Source organism: Carcharodon carcharias, chromosome 3 (genome assembly GCF_017639515.1).
Source record: "Carcharodon carcharias isolate sCarCar2 chromosome 3, sCarCar2.pri, whole genome shotgun sequence".
NCBI classification, from domain to species: domain Eukaryota; kingdom Metazoa; phylum Chordata; class Chondrichthyes; order Lamniformes; family Lamnidae; genus Carcharodon; species Carcharodon carcharias.
Window position 1 is genome coordinate 33,351,033 of NC_054469.1, and position 13,030 is coordinate 33,364,062.

The following is a 13,030-nucleotide window of genomic DNA, read 5'->3' on the forward strand; positions in this document are numbered from 1 at the left end:
GTTTCGCCCCCTCCTCTGGCTGCTTCAAGCTGTGAAACTCCCAGGTCGGTTTTCACTGTTTCAAGCTGTGAAACAGCCAGTCTCATCTAACTCTTCAAACTGTGAAACTCCATGCTCTCCTCTTAGCACTCACAATTGTGAAACTCCCACTCTCCTCTCACTGCTTCAAGCTGTGAAATGCACGGGTCTCTTGTCACTGCTCCAATGTGTGAAGCTCCTATTCTCCTCTCGCTGTTTCAAACTGTGAAACACATCTTCTCTCACTGTTTCTGAGGGTGAATCTCTGGCTCGATTCTCACTGTTCGAAACCGTGAAACGCGCTGCTCTCCTCTCGTTGCTTCAAGCTGTGAACCTCCCAGCTCTCCTCTCATTATTTTCTACTGAGATACTCTGGTTCGCTATTTGCAGTTCCAAACTGTGAAATCAATGCACCCCTCTCGCTGTTTCAATCTGAAAATCCTGGCCCTCCTCCTAATTCTTCAACCTATGAAACTCCCTGGTCACCTGTCATTCTTTTAAACTGCGAAACTCCTGCTCTCATCTCGCTGTTTCCAACTGTGAAATTCCAGCTCACGTCTCAATATTTCAAACTGGCAAACTCTTGCTCTCCTCCCACTGTTTCAAACTGCTAAACTCAGTTCTCCTCTTACTGTTCCTAACTGTGAAACTCATGCTCTCAGCTTGCCGTTTCAAGCTGTGAAACTCCAGCTTGCCCCCTGCTATTTCAAACTGTGAAACTCCCACTCTCCTCTCACTCTTTCAAACAGTGAATCTCCCGGGTCTCTTGTCACTGTTCCATTCTGTGAAACTCCTCTATTTGCATTGTCTTCAACTGTGAAACTGCCACTCTCCTGTTGCTGTTTCAAACTATGAAACCCCCAGCTTTCTTGTCATTGTTTCAAACCGTGAAACACCTATTCTCCTCTCAGCTTCCAACGGTGAAATTCTGGCTCATTTCCCACTGTTCAAAACAGTGAAATGCGCTGCTCTCCTCTCATTGTCTCAAGCTATGAACCTCACAGCTCTCCTCTCATTGTTTCCAACTGAGAAACTCTGGCTTGCTTTGCAGTTTCAAACAGTGAAACCATCGCAACCCTCTCGCTGTTTAAATCTGTAAAAATCCTGACACTCTTCTCACTGTTTCGACCTGTGAAAATCTCTGGTCACCTGTCACTGCTTTAAACTGTGAAACTCGTGCTCGCCTCTCTCCGTTTCCATGTGTAAAACTCCCATCTCTCTTCTCAGTGTTTCAAACTGAAAAACGTCTAGCTCTCCTCCCACATTTTCAAATTGTAAAACTCCCACTCTCCGATCACTCATTCTAACTGTGAAACTCCGTGCTCTCCTCTTACTGTTCTGAACTGTGAAACTCCCGCTCTACTCTCCCTTTTTGCAATTGAGAAACTCCGGCTCACTTCTTGCTTTTTCAAACAATGAATCTCCCACTCTCCTCTCACTATTTCAAACTGAGAAACTCCAGCACACCTCTCACTGTTTCAAACTGGGAAACTCCCACTCACCTCTCATTGCTTCCAGCTGTGAAATTCCCACTCCCTTTGCCTGTTTCAAACTGTGAAATGCCTGGTTCTCCTTTCACTATTAAAAATTGTGGACCTCCTGGCTCTCCTGTCACAGTTTCAATCTGTGAAACTCCCAGGTTACTTGTCACTGTTTCAAACTGTGACACTCCTCTCACTGTTTCAAATTGTGAACATCCAGCTTGGCTTCGCTGTTTCAAGTTGTGTATCTCCCAGCTCTCCTCCCACTTTTTCAAACAGTGAAACACCACAGGGTCACCTGTCACTTTCAAACTGAGAAACACCTGCTCTCCTCTTGCTGTTTGAAACTGTGAATCTCTCGGCTTGCCACTCACTTTTTCAAACTGTGAAACACCTGCTCTCCTCTTGCTGCTCCAAATGTGAAGTTCCCGCTGTCCTCGGTGTTTCAAACTGTGAAAATCCAGTTCTCCTCTCAATGTCCAAACTGTGAAACTCCCAGCTCTCCTCTCATGTTTCAAACTGTGAAAATCCAGCTCTCCTCTCAGTGCTTCAATCTGTTAAACTCTCAATCTCCTCTCACTTTTTCAAAGTTTGAAACTCCCGGCTCTCTGCTCACATTTTCAAATTATGAAATTCCCGTTCTTCTCTTGCTGTTCCAAACTGTGAAACACTGGGGTTGCCTGTCACTTTTTCAAATTGTGAAACTCATACGCTTTTCTCACAATTTCAAACTGAAAATGCACCTCCCTTCTCACTGTTTCAGCCTGTGAATCTCCCATACACCTCTCACTGTTTCAATCTGTGAAACTCTCAGTTGTCCTCTCACTGGTTCAAACTAAGAAGTTCCCGCATCCACAAACTTTTTCAGAGTGTGAAACTCCCACTCTCCTTTTGCTGTTTCCAAATGTGAAGCTCCCAGCTCTCCTTTTGGTGTTTCAAATTGTGAAAATCCTATTCCCCTCCTGCTATTTCCAGCAGTGAAACAGCTAGCTCTCCTCGGTGTTTCCAACTGAAATGCCCGGCTCTCCTCTCACTGTTCCAAATGGTAAAACGCCTGGCTTTCCTCTCACTGTTCCAAATGGTAAAACGCCCGGCTCGCCTCTCACTGTTCCAAATGGTAAAACGCCCGGCTCTCCTCTCACTGTTCCAAATGGTAAGACACCCGGCTCTCCTCTCACTGTTCCAAATGGTAAAACGCCGGCTCTCCTCTCACTGTTCCAAATGGTAAAACACCCGGCTCTCCTCTCACTGTTTCAAACAGAGACACTCTTGGGACACCTGTCAATGTTTCAAACTGAGCAACTCGTGCTCTCCTCTGGCTGTTTCAGACTGTGAAACTCCCGTCCCCCTCTCGCTGTTTCAAACTTTTTTTTCCATTCACGGGATGTGGGCTTCACTGGCTGGACCAGCATTTATTGCCCATCCCCCAGTTGCCCTTGAGAAGGTGGTGGTGAGCTGCCTTCTTGAACTGCTGCAGTCCATGTGGTTTAGGTAAACCACGGTGCTGTTAGGAAGGGAGTTAAAGGACTTTGACCCAGTGACAGTGAAGGAATGGGGATATATTTCCAAGTCAGGATGGTGAGTGACTTGAAGGGGAACTTCTAGGTGATGGTTTTCCCACCCATTTCTAGGTGGTAGTGGTTGTGGCTTTAGAAGGTACTAAGGAGCTTTGATGATTTTCTGCAGTGCACCCTGTAGATGGTACACACTGCTGTTACCGTGCATTGGTGGAGGAGGGAGTGAATGTGGTGCCAATCAAGCAGATTTTGTACTGGACAGTGCCCAGCTTCTTCAGAATTGTAGGAGCTGCATTCATCCGGGCAAGAGGATAATATACAAAAATAAAAATACCTGGAAAATCTCAGCAGGTCTGGCAGCATCTGCGGAGAGGAACACAGTTAATGTTTCGAGTCCGTATGACTCTTCAACAGAACTAAGGAAAAATAGAAAAGAGGTGAAATATAAACTGGTTTAAGGGGGTGTGGGACAGGTAGAGCTGGATAGAGGGCCAGGGATAGGTGGAGATAGCCAAAAGATGTCATAGACAAAAGGACAAAGAGGTGTTGAAAGTGGTGATGTTATCTAAGGAATGTGCTAATAAGTCACATTAAGGGTAGAAAGCAGGACAAGCAAGGTACATATAGCCATAGTGGGGGTGGGGTGGGGGGAAGGGATTGAAATAGGCTAAAAAGATAGAGATAAAACAATGGATGGAAATGCATTTAAAAAAATTGTAAATAGGTGGGAAAAGAAAAATCTATATAAATTATTGGGGAGATAAAGTGGGGGGGACCGGAAAGGGGGTGGGGATGGAGGAGAGAGTTCATGATCTAAAATTGTTGAACTCAATATTCAATCGGGAAGGCTGTAAAGTGCCTAGTCAGAAGATGAGGCGCTGTTCCTCCAGTTTCCGTTGAGCTTCACTGGAACAATGCAGCAGGCCAAGGACAGACATGTGGGCATGAGAGCAGGGGTGTAGTGTTGAAATGGCAAACAACAGGGAGGTCTGGGTCATGCTTGCGGACAGACCAAAGGTGTTCTTGACTTGCGCCATGTAGATGGTGAACAGGCTTTGGGGAGTCAGGAGGTGAGTTACTCGTCACAGGATTCCTAGCCTCTGACCTGCTCTTGTAGCCTCAGCATTTATATGGCTAGTCCAGTTCAGTTTCTGGTCAATGGTAACCCCAAGGATATTGACAGTGGAGGATTCAGTGATGTACTGACGTTGAACATCAAGGAGCAATGATTGGATTCTCTCTTGTTGTAGATGGCAATTGCCTGAGACTTGTGTGGCACAAATGTTACTTGCCACTTGTCAGCCCAAGCCTGGATATTGTCCAGGTCTTGTTGCATTTGGACATGGACTGTTTCAGTATCTGAGGAGTTGTGAATGGTGAACATTGCAGTGAACATCCCTACTTCTGATCTTGTGATGGATGAAAGATCATTGATGAAGCAGCTGAAGATGATTGGGTGAGGACACTACCCTGAGGAACTCCTGTGGTGGTGCCCTGGAGCTGAGGTGACTGACCTTCAACAACCACAACCATCTTCCTTTGTGCTAGGTATGACTCCAACCAGTGGAGCATTGTCCCCCTGATTCCCCTTGACTCCAGTTTTGCTAGGGCTCCTTGATGCCACACTCGATCAAATGCTGTCTTAATGTCAAGGGCAGCCACTCTCTCCTCACCTCAGGAGTTCAGCTCTTTTGTCCATGTTTTAACCAAGGCTATAATGAGGTCCGGAGCTGAATGGCCCTCGTGGAAGCCAAACTGGGCATCAGTGAGCTTGGTTATTGCTAAGCAAGTGCCACTTGATAGCACTGTTGATGACCCCCTCCATTGCTTTACTGATAAGCGAGAGAAGATTGATGGGGCTATAATTGGCCGGGTTGGATTTGTCCTGCTTTGTGTGTACAGGACATAGCTGGGCAATTTTCCACCTGGTCGGTTAGATGCCAGTGTTGTAGCTGTACTGGAACAGCTTGGCTAGGGGCACGGCAACTTCTGGAGCCCAAGTCTTCAGCACTATTGCCGAAATATTGTCAGGGCACATAGCCTTTGCAGTATCCAGTGCCTTCAGCTGTTTCTTGATATCATATGGGGTGAATCGAATTGGCTGAAGACTGGCTTCTGTGATGCTGGGGACTTCCAGAGAAGGCAGAGATGGATCATCCTCTCAGCACTTCTGGCTGAAGGTTGTTGCGAATGCTTCAGCCTTATCTTTTGCACTGCTGTGCTGGGCTCCTCCATCATTGAGGATGGGGATATTTGTGGAGCTTCCTCCTCCAGTGAGTTGTTTAATTGTCCACCACCATTCACAACTAGATGTGGCAGGACTGGCTGTGGGTCATTTAGGTCTGTCTATCACTTGCTGCTTATGCTGTTTGGCATGAAATTAGTCCTGTTTTACAGCTTCATCAGGTTGACACCTCATTTTTAGGTATGGCTGGGGCTGCTCCTTGCATGCCCTCCTCACTCTTCATTGAACCAGGGTTGGTCCCCTGGCTTGATGGTAATGGTAGAGTGGGGGATATGCCGGGCCATGAGGTTACAGATTGTGTTCTAGTACAGTTCAGCTGCTGCTGATGGCCCACAGTGCCTCATGGACGCCCAGTCTTGAGTTGATAGATCTGTTCAAAATCTATCCCGTTTAGCGCAGTGGTAGTGCCATACAACACAATGGAGGGTCTCCACAAAGACTGTGCAGTGGTCACTCTTACCCAAACTGTCATGGAAAGATGCATCTGCGGCAAGCAGGTTGGTGAGGATAAGATCAAGTATGTTTTTCCCTCATGTTGGTTCCCTCACCACCTGCCGTAGACCCAGTGTAGCAGTTATGTCATTTAGGACTCGGCCAGCTTGGTCAGTAGTGGTGCTACCGAGCCACTCTGTGATTGAAGTCCTCCACCCAGAGTACATTCTGCACCCTTGCCACCTCTAAGTGATGCTTAATATGGAGGAGCACTGGATTCATCAGCTGAGGGAGGGTGGTACATGGTAATCAACAGGAGGTTTCCTTGTCCATGTTTGAGCTGATGCCTTGAGACTTCATGGGGTCAAGAGTTAATACTAAGGACTCCCAGGGCAACATCCTCAGGACTGTACACCACTGTGCTGCCACCTCTGCTGGGTCTATCCCACCGGCAGGACATACCCGGGGATGGTGACAGAGGAGTCTGGGACATTATTTGCATGATATGATTTCGTGAGGCTGACTATGTCAGGCTGTTGCTTGACTGGTCTGTGAGACAGCACTTCCAATTTTTGTACTAGCCCCCAGATGTTAGTAAAGAGGACTTAAGGGTTGACAGGGCTGCATTTGATGTTGTTCTGGTGTCTAGGTTGATGCCGGGTGATCCATCCGGTTTTGTTCCTTTGTAGGAACTGAGTGACTTGCTAGGCCATTTCAGAGGGAAATTTAAGAGTCAACCACATTGCTGTGGGTCTGGAGTCACATGTAAGCCAGACGAGGTAAGGACAACAGATTTCCTTCCCTAAAGGGCATTTGTGAACCTGATGGGTTTTTACAACAATCATTTCGTTGTCATAGACTTTTGAAGTCCAAATTTCTTTATTGAATTCAAATTCCACCATCTGCCGTGGTGGGATTCGAACCCAGAGTATTACCTGGGTCTCTGGGTTACAAGTCGAGGGACAATATCAATAATCCACCGCCTCCCCGCTACCACTACCCCATTGCCTCCCTCCAAACTGTAAAAGTCCCATCCTCCTCTCCCTGTTTCAAACCGTGAGGTTCCCATTCCTCTCTCTGTTTCAATCTGTGAAACTTCTGGCTCTCTATTGATTGTTTCAAACTGTAAAGTTCCCACTCTGCTCTCGTTGTTTCAAACTATGAAGCTCACTGCACTGCGCACACTCCTTCAAAATGTGACACTCCAGCTCTCTCACTGTATCAAACTGTGAAGGTCCTGTACTCCTCCTGATGCTTCAGACTGTGAAAGTCTTGTTCTGCTCCCATTGTTTCAAGTTGTCAAACTCCCAGCTCTCCTCTGGCTGTTTGAAACTGTGAAAATCATGCTCTCCTCTGGCTGTTTGAAAATCATGCTCTCCTCTGGCTGTTTGAAACTGTGAAAATCATGCTCTCCTTTGGCTGTTTCCTGTGGTGAAACTTCAGTTAACTTCTCACCATTCCAAACTCTGAAAACCTCGCGCCCCTCTCGTTGTCTCAAACTGAAACTCCCTCTCTCCTATCACTCTTTCATACTATGAAACTCCCAGCTCTCCTCCTACTTTTCAGAAATGTGAAACTGACGCTCTCATCTCACTGTTTCCAACTGTGAAACTCCTGCTCTCCTCTCGTTGTTTCAAATTGTGAACCTCGTGACTCTCGTCTCACTGCTTCAGGATGAGACACTCGTGCTCTCCTCTCGCTGTTTCAGACTGTGAAACACCTGGCTCTCTTCTCATGGTTTCAGACCATGAAGGTCCAGCGCTCCACTCACTTTCTCACTTTGTGAAACTCCCGCTCTCCCTTTGCTGCTTCCAGATGAAACGACTCCCGGTTCTCCTTGCGCCGTTACAAAATGTGAAACTACCGGCTCTTGTCTCAATGTTTCAAACTGAGAAACTCCCTCTCTCCTCTGTTTCAAACTCATGCTCCTCTCTCGTGGTTTCAAACCATGAAGTTTCCACTCTCCAGTCACTGTTCCAAACTGTGAAAACGTGTCACCTTTCACTGTTTCAATCTGAAACTCATGCTCTCCTTTCACTGTTACAAACAGTGAAGCTGCTGCTCTGCTCTCACTATTTCAAACTCTGAAAACCTCGCGCCCCTCTCGTTGTCTCAAACTGAAAATCCCTCTCTCCTATCACTTTTTCATACTATGAAACTCCCAGCTCTCCTCTTACTTTTCAGAATTGTGAAACTGACGCTCTCATCTCACTGTTTCCAACTGTGAAACTCCTGCTCTCCTCTCGTTGTTTCAAATTGTGAACCTCGTGACTCTCGTCTCACTGCTTCAGGATGAGACACTCGTGCTCTCCTCTCGCTGTTTCAGACTGTGAAACACCTGGCTCTCTTCTCATGGTTTCAGACCATGAAGTTCCAGCGCTCCACTCACTTTCTCACTTTGTGAAACTCCCGCTCTCCCTTTGCTGCTTCCAGATGAAACGACTCCCGGTTCTCCTTGCGCCGTTACAAAATGTGAAACTACCGGCTCTTGTCTCAATGTTTCAAACTGAGAAACTCCCTCTCTCCTCTGTTTCAAACTCATGCTCCTCTCTCGTGGTTTCAAACCATGAAGTTTCCACTCTCCAGTCACTGTTCCAAACTGTGAAAACGTGTCGCCTTTCACTGTTTCAATCTGAAACTCATGCTCTCCTTTCACTGTTACAAACAGTGAAGCTGCTGCTCTGCTCTCACTATTTCAAACTCTGAAAACCTCGCGCCCCTCTCGTTGTCTCAAACTGAAAATCCCTCTCTCCTATCACTCTTTCATACTATGAAACTCCCAGCTCTCCTCTTACTTTTCAGAATTGTGAAACTGACGCTCTCATCTCACTGTTTCCAACTGTGAAACTCCTGTTTTCCTCTCGCTGTTTCAAAATGTGAAATTCCCGGCCATCGTCTCTCTGCTTCAAACTGTGAAACAACTGGGTCACCTGTCAGTGTTTAAGTCAGTGAAAGGCCCAATCTCCTCTCACTGCTTCAAGCCATGAAGCTCTCGAGTCACCTGCCACTGTTTCAAACTTTGAAACACGTGTTTGGCTCTCACTGCTTCAGACTGTGAATCTCCAGTACTCCTCTCGCTATTTCAAACTTTGAAACTCCAAATCTGTCGCTGTTCAAAACTGTGAAACTCATTGCTCATTTTGCTGTTCTAAATTGTGATACTCCCTCTTTCTTCTCATTGTTTCAATCTGTGAAACTCCCAACCCTGCTCTCACACTTGCAAACTGAGAAGCTCCTGGCTCTCCTCTCACTGTTTCAAATGGTGAAACCAGTGCTCTCCTCTCACTGTTTCAAACTATGAAGCTGATTCTCTCCTCAAGCGGGCTTTCACTGTTTGAAACACTGAGAAGCAAGCCGGAATTTCATAGTTGGAAAAAGCAAGAGAAGAGCAGGAGGTTCACAGTTGAAATAGAGAGAAGGGTTGGGAATTTCACAGTTTGAAACAGTAAGAGGAGAGCCAAGAGTTTTAGTCTGAAACAGTGAGAGGAGAGCACAGGTTTCACCATTTGCAACTATGAAACTCCCGCTCTCCTCTCAATGCTTCAAACTGTCAAACTTTGCTCTCCTCTCACTTTTTCAGCAGTGAAACTCCCAGCTCTCCTCTGTTTAAAACTGAAAATACCACTCTCCTCTCGCTGTTTCCAGCGGCGAATCTCCAGCTTTCTTCTCACTGTTCCAAACGGTGAAACACCCAGTTCTCCTCTTGCTGTTTCAAACTGTGAAACCCCTGGGTCTCCGGTCATGGTTTCAAATGGTGAAACCCATGCTCTCCTCTCGCTGTTTCAAACTGTGAAACACACTGCTCTCGTTTGGCTGTTTCAAATTATGAAACTCACCTCTTTCTTCTTTGTTTCAATTTGTGGAACTCTGGCGTGCTTCTTGCTGTTTCAAACTGAATCTCCTGTCCCTCTTCTCACTGTTTTAATCTGTGAAACACCAGAGTTTCCTGTCACTGTTTCAAACTGTGAAAATCCTGCTCTCTTCTCGCAGTTTCAAACTGTGAAACTCCCGGGTCACCTGTCATTGTTTCATACCGTGAAACTCACCGCTCTCCTCTCACTGCTTCAAACTACAAGTTCCTGCTCTCCACTCACCTTTTTAAATTTTAAAACTCCCACTCACCTCTCGCTGCTCCAAATGCGAAACTCCCAGTTCTCATGTCAGTGTTTCAAACTGTGAAACTCCTGGTCTCGTTTCATTTTTCCAAGTGTGAAACTCCTGCCTCTCCAGTCACAATTTCAAACTGTAAAACTCCCTCTCTCCTCACTGTTTCAAACAGAAACTCGCGGATCACCTTTCACTGTTTCAAACTGTGAAACTCCTTTACTCCTCTGTGTTTCAAATTGTGCAGTTCCCACTTTCCTCCCACTGTTTCATACTATGCAACTCCCGGCACTCCACTCACTTTTTCAAAATGTGGCACTCCAGCCACACTCTTGTTCTCTCAAACTGTCAATCTCCAGCTCTCTTCTCATTGTTTCAAATTGTGAAACTCCTGGCTCTGCTCCCACCATTTCAAACTGTGAATCTCCTGCTTTCCTCTGTTTCACACTGTGAAACTCCCAACCCTCCTCTCACTGTTTCAAACTGTGAAACTTCTGGCTCTCCGCTCATTTTCCAACTGAGAAACTACTACTCTCCTGTCACTGTTTCAAACCGTGAAAGTGCTGCTCTGCTCTAGCTGTTTCAAACTGTTAATCTCCCATTCTGCCACCACTCTTCCATACAGTGAAACTCCCTGCTTTCCTCTAGTGTTCACGCTGTTTCAAACTGTGAAACGACAGCACTACTCTGAATCTTTCAAACTGAAAATGCATGCTCTCCTCTGTGCTCCAAAAACTGAAGCTTCCTCTCCATTTCAAGCTGAAACGTTGGCTTGCTTCTCGCCTTTTCAAACTGTGAAACTCCAAACTCTCCTCTTGCAGTTTCACATTGTGAAACTCCTGTGTTCCTCTCGCTGTTTCAATCTGTGATGCTCCAGGCTTGCCTCTCATTTTCAAACTGTGAAAATTCCACATTCCTCTACCTGCTTCAAACTGTGAAACTCCCAATCTCCTCTCACTATTTCAAATTGTGAAGTTCCTGTTCTCTTCTCACTCTTTCAAACTGCAGAACACCCGCTCTCCTGTTTCCAACTGTGAAATTCCCGATTCTCCTCTGGCTGTTTCACATTGTGATACTTCTGGTTCTCCTGTTTCAAACTGTGAAACTCCTGGTCTCCTCTCGCCATTCCAAACGGGAGTTCCTGCTCTCCTCTTGCTGTTTCCAACTGTGAAAACACATGCTCTTCTCTTACTTTTGCAAACTGTGTAAACTCCCAGCTTTCCTCTCGCTGTTTCAAATTGTGAACTTCCACTCTCTTTTCACTTTCATTCTGTGAAACTCCTGCCTTCTTCTTGTTGCACAAACTGTGTTCTTGCTGCGCAAACTGTGAAACTCCCGCTCTCCTCCCACTCTTCTTGCTGCACAAAGAATGCAACAACCCGGGTCTCTTCTCACTGTTTCAAACAAACTCCCGCTCCCCTCTTGCAGTTTCAAACTGCGCTGGCTAAAGTGGGAGATAGATCGGACACAGTTGAGGGCCCTGTCAACCACAGTGGGTTGGAAACCTTGGATTAAAGGAAGGAGACAGACATGTCGGAAGTGCCATTTTGGAAAGTGGCATCACTGGAACAGATGTGACAGAGGTGAAGGAACTTAGAAAATGAGATGGAGTCCTTACAGGAAGCAGGGTGTGAGGAGCTGTAGTTGAGGTAGCTGTGGGAGTCAGTGGACTTGTAATGAATATGAGTGGACAGTCTATTACCAGAAATTGAGACCGAGGGGTCAAGGAAGGGAAGGGAAGTGTTGGAGATGGACCATGTGAAGGCAATGGAGGAGTGGAAATGGGAAGCAAAATTGATAGGTTTTCCAGGTCCAGATGAGAGAATGAAGCAGCATTGAAACAGTCATCGATGTAGCGAAGAGAGTTATCAGAGGGGGCCTGAGTAGGACTGGAACAAGGAATGTTCCATATACCCCATAAAGAGACAGGCATAAGTGAAGCCTTTCATTTGGAGGAAGTGAGACAAGTATAAAGGAGAAATAGTATATTGAGAGAACAGGTTAAGCCAGACAGAGGAGAGTAATGGTGGATAGGGATTATTCGGGCCTCTGTTCAAGGAAGAAGCGGAGAACCCTTTGCCAGTTTGATCTTCCTTCCTTTCATTCAGTATCGTATCTGTGATGCTTTCCACGAGGCCGATGTCTAAGGCTCTCGTTTCCGGATCATCGGTTACAATCATCAGTTCCTCAGCTGATTTCAGCTGATCGTCCGGATCCCTGTATCTAGGAATACTGGCTGGGGGTCGCACATTCCTTGCCGTTCGGGAACTGATCCCTGGGACCAACTCTGCGTCATCCCCCTCTCGCGGAGTTTCCATTTCCAAAGCACCTTCCCTCTGGCTGCTTTGCAGTGTTGGTATGCTCGTTGACTTTCAGGAGACATCTTCTCTTAGAAGCAATCTGTCTGTTTGTTTTTGATGTAAGATGGACTGCAATCCTTTTGTTAATATCTGTGCAGCCTTCGTACTGCTTTGGCAAGGTTTGGATATAGTCCCATTGCATTTATGATGTTGTTAATACGCAGCGATGGGGGGATATATTTCTATTGCATTTACAATGTTGTTAAGACGCAGGGAGGGGCTATATATTCCCATTGTGTTTACGATGTTGTTAACATGCAGTAAGGGGGATATATTTCCATTGTGTTTATGATGTTGTTAACATGCAGTGAAGGGGAATATATTTCCATTGTGTTTATGTTGTTAACATCAGTGAGTGAGGATATGTTTCCATTGGCTTAACGATGTTGTTAACATGCAGCGAGTGGAGATATATTTCCATTGCGTTTACGATGTTGTTAACATGCTGCGTGGGGGCATATATTTCCATTGACCTTACGATGTTGTTAACACACAGCAAGGGGGATATATTTCCATTACATTTACGGTGTTATTAACAAATAGCGATGGGGGGATATATTTCCATTCTGTTTACAATGTTGTTAACATGCAGAGAGGGGGGGGGGGATATATTTCCATTGCATTAATGATGTTTTTAAAATGTAGCGAGCGGGGATATATTTCCATTGCAATTACGATGTTGTTAATATGCAGCGATGGGGGATATATTTCCATTGCATTTACGATGTTGTTAAGAAGCAGGGAGAGGGTATATATTTCCATTGGCTTTACAAAGTTGTTAACATGCAGTGCGGGTGATATATTTCCATTGCATTTATGATGTTGTTAACAAACAGCAATGGGGGGATATATTTCCAATGTGTTTATGATATT